This window comes from Danio rerio, chromosome 25 (assembly GCF_049306965.1).
Source record: "Danio rerio strain Tuebingen ecotype United States chromosome 25, GRCz12tu, whole genome shotgun sequence".
NCBI lineage: Eukaryota > Metazoa > Chordata > Actinopteri > Cypriniformes > Danionidae > Danio > Danio rerio.
Window position 1 is genome coordinate 16,033,303 of NC_133200.1, and position 14,093 is coordinate 16,047,395.

General features: G+C 33.9%; 2 protein-coding genes across 54 annotated transcripts in view; one reads left to right on the forward strand and one right to left on the reverse strand.

Moving 5' to 3' along the window:
- Window positions 1-14,093, forward strand: part of dnajc24 (DnaJ (Hsp40) homolog, subfamily C, member 24) — a 276,223-nt gene that overhangs the window by 221,320 nt on the left and 40,810 nt on the right. For all 29 annotated transcript variants that reach the window (XM_073941886.1, XM_073941897.1, XM_073941887.1 and 26 more), the window contains one exon: window positions 11,597-11,715. The gene's annotated coding sequence lies outside the window, so the exon portion shown is untranslated. The remainder of the gene's footprint in view (window positions 1-11,596; window positions 11,716-14,093) is intronic.
- Window positions 1-14,093, reverse strand: part of pax6a (paired box 6a) — an 82,267-nt gene that overhangs the window by 62,050 nt on the left and 6,124 nt on the right. The window lies entirely within an intron of this gene.

Sequence of the window (14,093 nt, forward strand, 5' to 3'; positions counted from 1 at the left end):
GGGAGCATGTAAAGGTTGAACAGGAGAGGTGCCAGAATCGAGCCTTGTGGGACTCCACATGTCATGGGTGTCCACCTCGACCTACGTTTACCATCCAATTATGTGTACACAGTGTACATTATGTGTACATTATGTGTAACATTATGTTATGTGTACATTATGTGTACATTATGTGTACATTAGTGTACACAGTACCCCATATTGATAGAAAAACACAGAATTGATTACTTTTTTTGCAGAGTTAGTAAAAAGAAAAAAACTGAAATATCACATAGTCCTGAGTACTTAGTAAAAGCATACTTTTGATCTAATACATGGGGAAAGATGCAACAAGTTTTTCACACCTGGATTTGGGGATCCTCTGTCATTTCTCTTTGCAGATCCTCTCCAGTTCTGTTAATTGGATGGTAAACGTTGGTGGACAGCCAGTTTAGGTCTCTCCAGAGATGCTCAATTGGGTTTAAGTCAAGGCTCCGGCTAGGCCATTCAAGAACAGACAAGGAGTTGTTGCGAAGCCACTCCTTTGTTATTTAAGCTGTGTGCTTGGGGTCATTGTCTTGTTGGAAGGTAAACCTTTGGCCCACTCTAAGGTCCTGAGCACTCTGGAGAAAGTTTTCATCCAGGATTTCCCTGTACTAGCCTGCATTCATCTTTCCTTCAATTGCAACCAGTTATCCTGTCCGTGCAGCTGAAAAACACCCCCACAACATGATGCTGCCACCACCATACTTCACTGTTGGGACTGTATTGGACAGGTGATGAACAGTGCCTGGTTTTCTCCACACATACCACTTAGAATTAAGGCCAATAAGTTCTATCATGGTCTCATCAGACCAGAGAATCTTACTTCTCGCCATTTTACCAAACTTTATTTTTTTTCGGCTTAGTCTCTTTATTAATCTGGGGTCGCCACAGCGGAATGAACCTCCAACGTATCCACCATATGTTTTACGCAGTGGATGCCCTTCCAGCTGCAACCCATCACTGAAAAAAATCCATACACACCCATTTAGACACATACACTACAGACAATTTAGCTTTACCAATTTACCAATAGCACATCTTTAATTTAATTTAATTTCCCCCACAATAGACTTGTGGGGGAAATTAGAGCACCTGGAGAAAACCCACGCAAACACAGAAAGAACATGCAAACTCTACACAGAAATGTGAACTGACCCAGCTGAGGCTCGAACCAGTGACCTTCTTGCTATTAGGCAATCGTGCAACCCACTGCGCCACCGTGACACCGCGTTCTAGATTTTAACATGCAAAATAATCTTAAAAATCAATTTAAAGAAATGTTGTAATTATGATAAATAATGTTGTAATGTTATAATTAAATGTTATAAATAAAATAGACTAAAAAACATTTACTAATTATATAATAATTTAAAGTGTTTATCATGGCTTTTTAATGATCAAATTATTAGTATAAAATACCATAAAAGACCATTTCATTTACATAAGCTGGTCCCGATATTATTCCACCAATTTGATCAGGTTGTCCCGAAAACCACTTCAGTCTTTGTGTACATTTACATTTAAGCACACTCCATTGACGCTGTATATAAAATGTGTGCGAGTTCATTTAACGATGCCTGAGGCCTGTGTTATTTTTCGGCGCAGTTCGTTAGCAGGCCAGCAGTGTTAATTAGTACTAAAGGACTCCTCCACTGCGAGCATATGTACTCTGTCACATGTCATTGCGAATGTGTGAATCGCAGAGGTCTTCCACAGTTCACCATGCGCTTATCTTTTACACAGACCCCTCTCGCTTTAAGATGAGTATCTAATTATTCAGGCGAGGCTAATTTAATGGCCGCGGACAGGTCTTATGCGAACGTCTATGTAAATTATGTGCCTCCAATAAAAATTACAGAGTCGGTCTGAGAAGCGAGATAATGTAATAAATTATATTTTAATTTGAATATTAATATTTGAATGTGGCAGCTTCCATATCGGGACGGTTTTCGGGTATAATCAGGATATGGGGATAATTTAGTTGATGGGACTTTAAAGCTGGATGATCAGAGAACGAGTGATGGTAATATTGCCAGGAATGTGCTTGGCAAAGTCAAGGTCAATTGAGTAAATGGGGGGAAAAATGGAGGGAAAGTCCTTACAAAGCATTTTCTGGGGAGGCTTGAGCGAGATTGTTTACTCGTTTTGATAAGTAAGGTGTTTTAATTACAGATTCGCCTTAAAATGCACATTTCAAAGAGCGGGATTCAGGAATGTGTAAAAAACGCTGTTCTTTGCAAAAACAAAATAGGCCGGAGACAAAGGAGTAGAATTAGGCAAGCAGGCTGCAACTTTAGGTTTATTTGTCGTTTGATTAAGGTTAATCCACTAATAAATCCACTAATAATTAAACAAACTGGATTGGATTTCAAGATTATAAGATAACACCCCCCTAATTAATTAAGTCCTTTTAATAGTGAGAAATAGTTGCTACGAATTGTTTCTTAAATAATATTGATAATTAAAATATAGATAATACATTATAAAAATACATTTGACCGTCCCTACCACCCCCTTTTTTTTACCAAAACTGTGCTACTCAGTCTATAAATTTTTTTTTTTTTTGAAAATTCAGAAACCGGCAGATGTAGATCACTGATACACAGTAAGTGTTCAAGGCACTTTTCTTCTTTGTTTCCACATACAGCCTAAAAGTAAAGTAAAATTGCTGCATAGTTTGTATAGTTTAACTGTAAAAAATGCAGGGTTCCACATAATTCATTCATGTTGACCCAACACAAATCGATTGAGTTAAGTTAACACTTTAAAAAAATTAATGTGGATTGAACATAAAAAAATAAGTTGTCCCAATGAAATATGTTTCAGCTGATTTTAATTAAGTAGTTTAATCAAGCAAAAAAATTATATATTTTTTTGTGTACAGTAACCTCTGAAATAGCAAATCTGAGTATACTGTAGGGTCAGAATACACTAAATATCCCCAAAACACTGAAAACTAAAATACATTTCAATAATAAATGAGATGTAATTGAAATACATGGATTTCATTAACTGAAGCTTAAATTACACAACTAGTGTTAGTGAAAAAGTTGACCCCACCCTGGTCATCAATGTATAATTCGCACTTTGGATATAAGCCTTTGATTTAGTTGCTAATTCATATTAATTTGTATGATTTGCTCAGGCCCCAATGATGATTGGGATTAGGGTTGGGGTTTGGGGCATGCCTCATTTTAAAAATTGTACGCTTTCTTACCAATGAAATTGTATGCATTAGTACTTTTCTGACAATACATAAAATTGTTATGTTTCATCGTGAGGCTGTATAAACGTACTATTGAAACAAAGTTCCAGCACTAAAAAAGTCAGTTTATAGACTTATCTGTCATAATTCTGAGATTGACTGAGAATTCGGACTTTTTTCTTGATTGACAAAAAAATTGTAACTTGTAAATTGTATTATTGCAAATTTATATTTACATATGAACTAAGAATTGTGCTAAAAACTGAATATGTACTTTGATGTTTTTCTCTGAACTGCAACATAATTTCTTAAAATTTTCTCACATTTTTCATAATTATAACTACTGAGTTTACAGGCTTGATATTTGTCACAGTTCAGAGTTTATATTTTGCAGTTTTGACTTTCTTTAGTTTTAAAAATTTCTGAAATGCAGTATGCTAACTCACAATTTGCAAGCTTATAACGTGAACTTGTAAGATGTAAACCCAGAATTTTGAGAAAGAGTTTGCATTTCATAATTCAGTACAATAAGGTTTTAATAGTTCATGCATTTACTAACATTTACTTGTACAGCATTTATTAATCATAGTTCAACATTTACTAATGCCTTATAAACTCCTAATTCATGCTTGGTAAAATTAGTTAATGCACCGTGACTTAACATGAACAAGTGTATTTTCATTAAGTAATGTTAACTAACATGAACAATAAATGTATATAATAATAAATGTATTAATCATTGTTTGTACATGTTAGTAAATGCATTAAAAACATTAACTAATACAACCTTGTTGTAAAGTGTTACCCACAATTTAGACTTTTTTTTCTTAGAACTTTGACCATTTATTCTGGTATAATCAGGTTGTGCTGAGATTTTAATTGATAGGACCTGAGGTTGGATGATCAGAAAATGAGTGATGGTAATATTGCCAGGAATGTGCTTGGCAAAGTCAAGGTCAATTGAGTAAATGGGGAAAAAATTAGGAAAAGTCCTTACAAAGCATTTTCTGGGGAGAAATGCTTTAATTACAGATTCGCCATGTGCTTGCATTTATAAACACATTTTAGGAATTCAGGAATGGGTCAAAAATGCTGCTCTGTGCAAAAAAAAAAACGAAAAAAGAAAAAAAGTAGCCTGGAGATAAATTGGCTGTATCTTTCAGATATAAGATAAAAACTGTTTAATTGAAAGACTAAACAGACCTTGCATTTACAGAAATACAGTAGAAATAGAAATAGATCTTGCATTTATATCTCACAATTTAAACCTTTTTCCTAGAACTCCAACTTTTTCTCATAATCTGAAATTTAAAGGATTTCTAGCAAGTTTGACTGTATTTCTTATCATTTTAAGTTTATATTTAGCAGTTTTTAGATTTTCTTAGAAGCCTGCCTTTATTTATTGCAAATGAAGCCATACACTGAGAATGCAAAATTAATTGAAACAGTGCCACAAAAAAAGCAAAAAAAATCTGTACAGAGAAAGGTCATATTTAGATTTTCTTTTGGTCTCATGCATTCACGTGATGCAAATTTGCATGTCAGAGTCAGGTCAGACCAAAACTGAAATAAATCAAAAATATATTTGCACTCATTTTTGGTCTGAAGCATTTGTATGTGTATGAATTAAAGTCAATAGAATCAAAAGTTTAGTGTAACAATGGCCTTTAGAGTTTATCTCCTTTTTTCTCACAATTCTGATTATCGCAGTTCTACAGTTCTGTCATTTTCTCAGAACTTCAACATAGTTTGATTGGAGTTATGTAGATATTTTCACAATTTAGATTTTTTTTGTTTGACTTTTGTCTTTTTGAGAAAAAAAAAGAATAATGAGATATTTACTGGCAATTGCAAGTTCATAACTCAAAATTGCCACATTAATACTCAAAAGTGTGTTAAAAATCAGAGTTTAAATCTCAGAATTGTGAGGTTAATTCTCTCAGTTGTGTGTTAGGCTTCCTCACGATTTCCACTTTTTTATAGTGGAGATCATACACTCATCGGTCATTTTATTAGGTACACCTGTCCAACTGTTCGTTAATGCTAATTTCTAATCAGCCAATCACATGGCAGCAACTCAATGTATTTAGGCATGTACAACAGACATGGTCAAGTCGTGGTTTTTGGTGCCAGACGGGCTGGACTGAGTAGTTCAGAAACTGTTGATCTACTGGGATTTTCAGGCACACACATCTCCAGGGTTTACAAAGAATGGTTTAAAAAAGAAAAAAAGCCTTCCTGGGTATTGTTGCTGACCATGTCCATCCCTTTATGACCACAGTGTACCCATCTTCTGATAACTACTTCCAACAGGATAACCTGCCATGTTAAAGCGTGAATCATCTTAGACTGGTTTCTTGAACATGACTATGAGTTAACTGTACTCAAACCGACAAATCTGCAGCAACTGCGTGATGCTATTAAGTCAATATGGACCAAATTAAATAGTTATGGACCAAAATCTCTGCGAATTATTTACAATTCCTTGTTGAATCTATGCCATGATGGATTAAGGCAGTTCTGGAGGCAAAAAGTGGGTCCAACCCGGTAGTAAGCTGTACCTAATAAAGTGACGGGTGGGTGTATATACACAGTTTCTCGTTTCTAATTATCTAAAAGGTTAACTGTCCCTTTAAAATATACTTGATTGTACTGTTTTCTGTTTAATAAACCAATCACCATTGCAAAACATCAACGTAATCAAAATTACACCCCATTTACACCAGAAGTGAAGATCATTTGCTTGCAGTGTAGACATAATGTTATATTCCATATCTCTACTGCCCAGAAACCCTTTTCCATAAGTGATTCCTGAGATATGGTACTATTTAAACCTGTATGTTGGGCATCTACAGTATTAATAAAAGCATAGAGGTTATTAAGACATGCATTTTATGTGGTCTAGCTGATCGTATATTAACCTTAATCTTAATTGATTTGCATTGAATGACGGACAGCAGCGAGGCAGAGCTGTTTCCACCCCTCGTGGCCCTGCAGAGTAAAATATTAACACATTCACACCGTCGAATTATATTAATGCTTTTTAGACAGCATTTGCATAACATATCAGCCACCTCTTTCCACTTAAAGCTCACTCTTGGTAAAGCCATTGCTGAAATTTTGTATTAGCATTTTTTACATATTACTGAAATGTAATATTTAAGTGCATCTGCTTCTGTGAGGAGTTTAAGCTCTTATGTTTTTTAACATAAATATTTTCATTAAAATGAGAGTTCTGTGCTTCTACTTATTTATATTGCACAGGATACAGCTGTACTTTTAAATCTAGTGTAAATTAAAAAAATAGTTTGAGGTCCAGTGTTATTTTAGTATCATTAAAAAAACATATATCTTTCCAATTTAAGCACTTATTTTATTATGACTTTTGTTGTTTTAAAGCTTGATGGGTCATGGTCATCATTGCCAATTATTGAAATCATTTATTTTAGACATTTACTTCTACAAATTTGGAGTAAAGTCTATCTCTGCACCTCAGCTCATCTTGTCATGAAAGTCGGTTATTTTAAAATATGCAAAAGTTAAGTTTTTTTCGTCGGTTTGTTTGTTTGTTTTTTAGATCCAGAGCCATGTTCTGTTTTCAAAGAAACAAAGGGATTGGAACCACTACAAGACAGCTCTTAGTTAAAACGATGCCAGCAGGGATATTAAAATAAATAAACACAACACCTGATCACCAGAGAGTCCTTGGACTCCCGAATTTCCTGTTTAAAGTATTCTTTTGCATAATCAAATGTCTTACTCAGCAATGCGAGTAAAGAACTATTATAGGCGTTCCTAAAGGACATTACACTTAGTAGTTCTACTCTTATTTCTTCTTAGTGTGAAAATAAAATTTTGACCAATTAAACCAACCAGATTTCTGTCCAAGTTCTTTCATTCAGAGAAAGAAAGTGATTGGAACCACTACAAGACAACAGTGCATTTAAACATTGCCAGCAGAGAGACTTTTTAAAAAAGAAACATTTGTACCTTTTTTTTGGGAATAAACCACAGCACCTGATCACCAGAGGGTCCTTTGGCACCCAAGTGTCCTGTTTAAAGGATTCCTTTAACTAATCAAATCTCATGTTTAACTTATATTAAAGAACTGTTGTCCACTTTTAAATATAAAGGCAATTTTTTTTTATTTTTTAGCAATGGCCGCGAAGAACCATTTTTGGCTTCAAATATTTTATTTTACTTATTTTAAAAATCTTAACAACCAGATGCAGATCCATGTTCTGTCTTCAGATAAAATGGGGTATTTAAACCAATACAGGTTAGTGCTCAATTAAAACAACGCTAGCAGAGACACCTGATCACCAGAGGGTCATTTTGCTCCTAAGTGTACTGTATAAAAGATTTCTTTAAATAAGTATACTGTATGTACTGTTTAACTCATATTAAAGAAATGCTGTTCACTATTAAAAAATAAGAGCAGTTTTTGCCAGTGAAGAACTATTTTTGACACCTTAAAGAGCATTACAGTTAACTGTTATTCAAAAAACTTAGAGTGAAGAGCATTTGAATGAGATCCATATCTAAATTTAGTCTTTCAGATGAAGTAAGGGAAGAAACTACTACAAGTTAATGCTCAATTAAAACAATGCCAGCAAAGACAAAAAACCCCAAAACCTGATCACTGATCACAGGGTCCTTTGCCTCCCAAGCGTCCTGTATAAAAGATTATTTTAAATAAGCATATCTCATGTTTAACTTAAAATAAAGAACTGATGTTTACTATTAAAAATAAAGGTGATTTTTTTTTCCAGCATTGGCTGTGAAGAACCATTTTTGGCTTCAAATGTCTTTTTTAATGTGAAGAGCATTTTAAAAATCTACACAACCAGTTGCAGATCCATGTTCTGTCTTCAGATAAAATAAAATATTGAACCAAATACAGGTTAGTGCTCAATAGTGATGGGAGGTTCAGATCATTTTACTGACTCAGATCTTTGGGTCTCTTTCATCGAGATGAACAAATCTTTTTTTTTTTTTGAGTTACTTCATTTGTTTCGTTCAATTTGCCAAAATATCATTAATATGTTAAAAGCTGCTTCCAAACACATCTACAACTAGCCCAACGGTTGATCACACTACAATGAAGTCATAAGTAGAAAGCTATAAGTAAGAGAAAATAATTATTCATTCTTTACCTAGTCTTTTGTATATGATTCCACTTTGTTTTTTGGCTCAGCTCACCTCTTCATGTCTTCAGATTTGAGTGGTTCATTCTCGTGACATTGACAGTCACATATAATCTAGCCAATGCAGTCTGAGCCGGAAGGGAGTATGAATTAGTTCACCTTTCTTTGGGTTTTAAGTTGTTCATCAAGTGACAGACTGGGCAGCATGTAAAGTGTGATGACTCACGAAATGAATGGAACAAATCTTTTTCCGGCTCTAAATGCATATGATTGGCTTCTGTCTTTTACATGATGAACAAGTGACTCAAACCCAAGGATTCAAAAGTCTTGAAAAATGAACGAAACCACCTGCACAACTGTGTGCATCCACGGATGACCGAATCACTCTCTGAGAGGACTCGTCTTTCCCGAGTCACATTGAAGATTCATTCAAAATGGGCAAATCGTTCAAGAACGACCCATCACTAGTGCTCAATTAAAACAAAGCAAAGACACCTGATCACCAGAGGGTAATTTAGCTCCCAAGTGTCCTGTATAAAGGATTCCTTTAAAAATGAAGGTATTTTTTGCTGATAAAAGTTTTTTAAAGAACATAGTAACCCATTATTCAAAGAACTTTTTTTTTTTACTTTGTGTGAAGAGTATTTGAATGAGATCAAGATCCAAAGGATGAAACTGCTATAAGACAAAAACCACAATGATCACCTGACCACCAGAGGGTTCTTGGGCTCCCAAGTGTCCTTTTTCACTTGACACCAATTTTTGTGCAATGGAGAAGTTTTATGAATGTTAACTGTTCTTCCTGTAACCGTATCATTCTGATAATTGGCCTTATTGTAGCATGTCGGAGAGTTTGTGTACATTTTTGTGACAACTTTCATCTCCCTCATCGTCTAATAAAGGTTAAAACGGTGCAGAAACAGAGCCAACATTCTTCCTATAAAGCAGAAATAACATTCGTTTGAGGGCCACAAACTCACAGGCATGCAGAACAAGCCTTTTTGTCTTACATTATCCATTTCCATCCTGCCATTAGTCGGCCAGGCGTCTTTTCCTGTGATAGCTACACAATGAGAGCGATATATTTTAATTTAAACACCATAAACCCGTTGAGTGCTTAATTAACTTTTACCATCTTTAGGGGAAGAAAGCCAATTTAGAGACGCTAGTGAGGGTTTGATTTGATATCAAATGGTTTTACATCAGCCGTCCATTTGCCAGGCCTTTTGAGAAGCTGATTAACGGACTGAATTACTGTGTTGGTAAAATTCATCCCCTTTCCCCATGGGAAATCTCCTCTCTCGTGCAGCGAGCGTGATTAGCTCAGCTATTGTTTTTCTTTAACTGTATTATTTAATGAGCTTTAAGCAGACAAAAAAATGGGAAGAGCTCATTTTCATTTGAATATTTCGCATATCAGCATTGTGATTTTTTGAAGGCTCCACAAAATGAGTCTTTCTTTGCTTTATGAATTCGGGTCAAGGATGAGCGAAGACTCTAGAGATTTGAAAAAAATCTGTTAAAATTTTTGTTTAAAATATGCATTTGACAAGTTTTTTTCAAATGTAAACATTTATTTATTCATTCATTTTTTTTCGCCTTAGTCCCTTTATTAATCAGGGGTCGCCACAGCGGAATGAACCACCAACTTATCAGTTTACCTAGAGGATATCCCCTCCACCGGCAACCCTATTGTCAACAATTGATTAATATTGTTAACATTTAACATTGAGAAATATTATAACCTAATATAATCTAATGTTTTTACTATTTGTATATAATCTAATCTTACATTTATATTTCAATACATTTATTTATTATTGTGTATTATTCATTTCATTTTGTTTTTATATAGGTATAAATATGAATAGAATTTATATCATTTAAGGTGGAATTATTATTATTATTATTATTATTATTATTATTATTATTATTATTATTTTAAGAAAGGTGGAAAATATTACTTAACTATTAATTACCTATTACTAAAAATAACAAAAATATATTTCTATTATTTTATAATATCTATTTTTCTGTTTTTTATTTATTTTTGACTAATATGAATATTTAAAAAATGTCCACTTGATTAGAACAAAATTGTGGATATTTTGAATTAAGTTTTTTTTATAATTTTTTGTGTTATTTATATATTATATATTTTATTATTTGAATTTAATAAAGGTAGAGGTGTTATTGATCTTTTTAATTTACGGTATAAATGTTCAAATTTTTATTATTAGTTTGATTTAGGGTAAAAATTTAGGGTTAAAATAACAAAAAAGTTTTAAGTTTATTATTATTAATAATAATAATAATAATAATAATAATAATAATAATAATAATAATTTTTTAAATGTCCACTTGATTAGAATAAGAATTGTGGATATTATGAATTATGTTTTGTTATTACTATTTTTTGTATTATTTATTTATTTATTATATATTATTTGAATTTAATAAAGTTGGAGTTATTATTAATCTTTTTAATTTAAGGTATAAATGTTCAAATTACTGTTATTTATTATTATTATTATTATAAATGTATAGTATTTTTATGTTTTTTTATTTGCTGTAATGTCATTGAACTGTTTTTTAATAGATCTCTATCCCTATTTTAAACAAGTCTAAGACTCAAAAAACAAAGAAACAAAAATGACACTTTAATTGTAGTATCATTGCTACAGTGAACCAAAAAACTTGTTTGTTCACCAGCGACACCGAACAGAGCTGAATAATTACACAGCACATTAAGTGATCAGATATTAATGCCATTAAAGGCTGATTTTCCAAGAGCTCTTTGCCCATATGGATCACATGATTCTCCAAATGGAAATGGAAATGATCTTTAATTAAGAGAGCAAGCCAAACATTTTCATTAAGTCCGCATGACAATGAGCTCAGGGATCAGACGAGTCTCCAGAGACACTTGCTTTCTCTCCATCTCTTTCTCTCTGATCCAAGATGGGCTTTTTGTGGCAGTAAAACACACATGAGGCTCCAGCCCGAAGGCTTGATCCCCCTTTCCCTTTTTTCCCTCTCTCTCTCCCTCTCTCTCTCTCTCTCTCTCTCTCTTTCTTTCTGTCTTTTTCCCTATCGGCAAGGATGGAGAATGAGGGCCCCCTTAAGCTCAGCCCCCACTCCACTCTTATCTAGCATGTTAACAGATGTAATCCTATTACAGTCTTTTATTCTCTGTTTTCTTTCTCTCTTTCCGACGCAGGCTAATATCTGCTGGCAAGGCCTGAGAGGAATGGCAGATGCCCGGCTGTGTGACTGGCCTACATGTGTAACTAGTGCCTCCTTAACCTCAGTAAATGGCTTTCTGTGCTCCGTTTAGGGGTATGTATGTTGTATTTAATTCAACTCAATTGAATTCAAATTGATTGCTTATTTGTAAAGCACTTTTCTCAATAATTATTGTTACAAAGCAGCATTACAAAAGGTCCAGCTTTATAAAAGGTTACTACATTACAGTCAATATCAGAAAGTTGGATAGGGTGGACAATATAATATATATATATATATATATATATATATATATATATATATATATATATATATATATATATATATATATATATATATATATATATTGTATTCACATTATATAGCAGTATTTGTTTCAATACAACAGTATTTTTTATTTATTTTTTTAATTACAAGAAAAAATCTAATAATTAGAAATGTAGTATATCTGGAATTGTCAGACATTTGAACGTCATTAAAATAGATAACAAAATATCAGCGCATATCACTAACGTCAAGTCAAACCAGTTATTAAATAGATAAACGTATATTTCAGGGCAGAAGTCTGTCATATTTAATTTAATTTTTAAATTGATCCCAAATGCTGTTTAATGGAGATTTTAATGGATTGTTTTTTGTTATAGAGAGTTTATTTAATTTCAATCAATAGTATTTGGATGCAGCCTTTATGATGCAAGCTGAGATTGCATCACTCGGCGATGCAATGTCAGACTTAATGCACTCAATGGAGCAAGTGACGTCACTGTGATGAGTAGGGTTAAGGGTGGGGTTAGGTGAGCACATTAAAAAGCATTGGATGCAGCTCAGATTGCACTGCACCGAGTCTGCAGCCAGACCCCTCTCATTTCAATGGTGATTTTAACACATTTTAAACAAAATACTCAATTCTAATAACTTATTTATATCGCCTTTGCCTTGATTCATTGATTCATTCATTTTCTTGTCGGCTTAGTCCCGATATTAATCCGGGGTCGCCACAGCGGAATGAACCACCAACTTATCCAGCAAGTTTTTACGCAGCAGATGCCCTTCCAGCCACAACCCATCTCTGGGAAACATCCACACACACATTCACACACACACACACATACACTACGGACAATTTAGTCTACCCAATTCACCTGTACCGCATGTGTTTGGACTGTGGGGGAAACCGGAGCACCCGGAGGAAACCCAAGCAAAGGCAGGGACAACATGCAAACACCACACAGAAACGCTAACTGAGCCGAGGTTCGAACCAGCGACCCAGCGACCTTCTTGCTGTGAGCCACTGCCTCGCCCTTTGCCTTAATATTTTATTAGTTATTTTACAAGATAATAGTACTCAGTTGATACTAGTATACTAGTTTAAATTGCAATTTAAAGGCTTAACTTGGTTAATTACTTTAGCTAGTCAAGTTAGTTTAACTAGACAAGTCATAATCCCACACAGAAAAAATCCATATAAAGATATATGTTTTGAAAAAGGTTTTTTATATATGTGACATATATAAAATTTTCCTATATTATTTGTACATTTATTTGTACAAATATGCGTGCACACATGTACCTGTACAGGTTCATTTATACATGTATATTTGTTTGCATATAAGCACATATATGTTCACCTATATGTTTGCTTATATATTGGTAAAAGTATTAAAATCCATAACTGCTAGACAACAGAAATAAAAGAAATTAAAATGTTTTATTTACTAAAACACAATCAAATAGTAAAAGAAAAAATATAGTACAAGAACTAAAATAAGACAAAAAAACTGAACAGAAAAAATTAAAACACAAAACCATTTTGTAATGCATTTCCTTCTTTTCCACTATCTGGTTACAAGAAATTGACTTTGTAAATGTTTCAGGAATTAGTAGACATCATAGCTTTCCATCTCCTCTCACTTTGCCATAGTTAAATTCCTAAACATGCCAGTAACATTCATTCATTCATTTTCTTTTCGGCTTAGTCCCTTTATTAATTCGGGGTCGCCACAGCGGAATGAACCGCCAGCTTATCTAGCACGTTTTTACACAGCGGATGCCCTTCCAGCCGCAACCCATCTCTGGGAAACATCCACACACACTCATTCACACTCATACACTATGGACAATTTAGCTTACCCAATTCACCTGTACCGCATGTCTTTGGACTGTGGGGGAAACTGGAAAACCCGGAGGAAACCCACACGAACGCAAGGAGAACATGCAAACTCCACAAAGAAACACCAACTGCCCCAGTCAAGGCTCGAGCCTGCGACCTAATTGCTGTGAGGCGACAGCACTACCTACTGCGTCGCCTGCCAATTACATGTAATACTAATTTCAAGTGTTCGCACATACGTGTTTTGCATAGTTTTTAGTCAGTTCATATTATTGCCTTGATAATAAAAAATATGAGCTATGACAGTTGCCAAAGTGAGATATGAGCTATATATCAGATATATCTTGTATGTATAAATAAG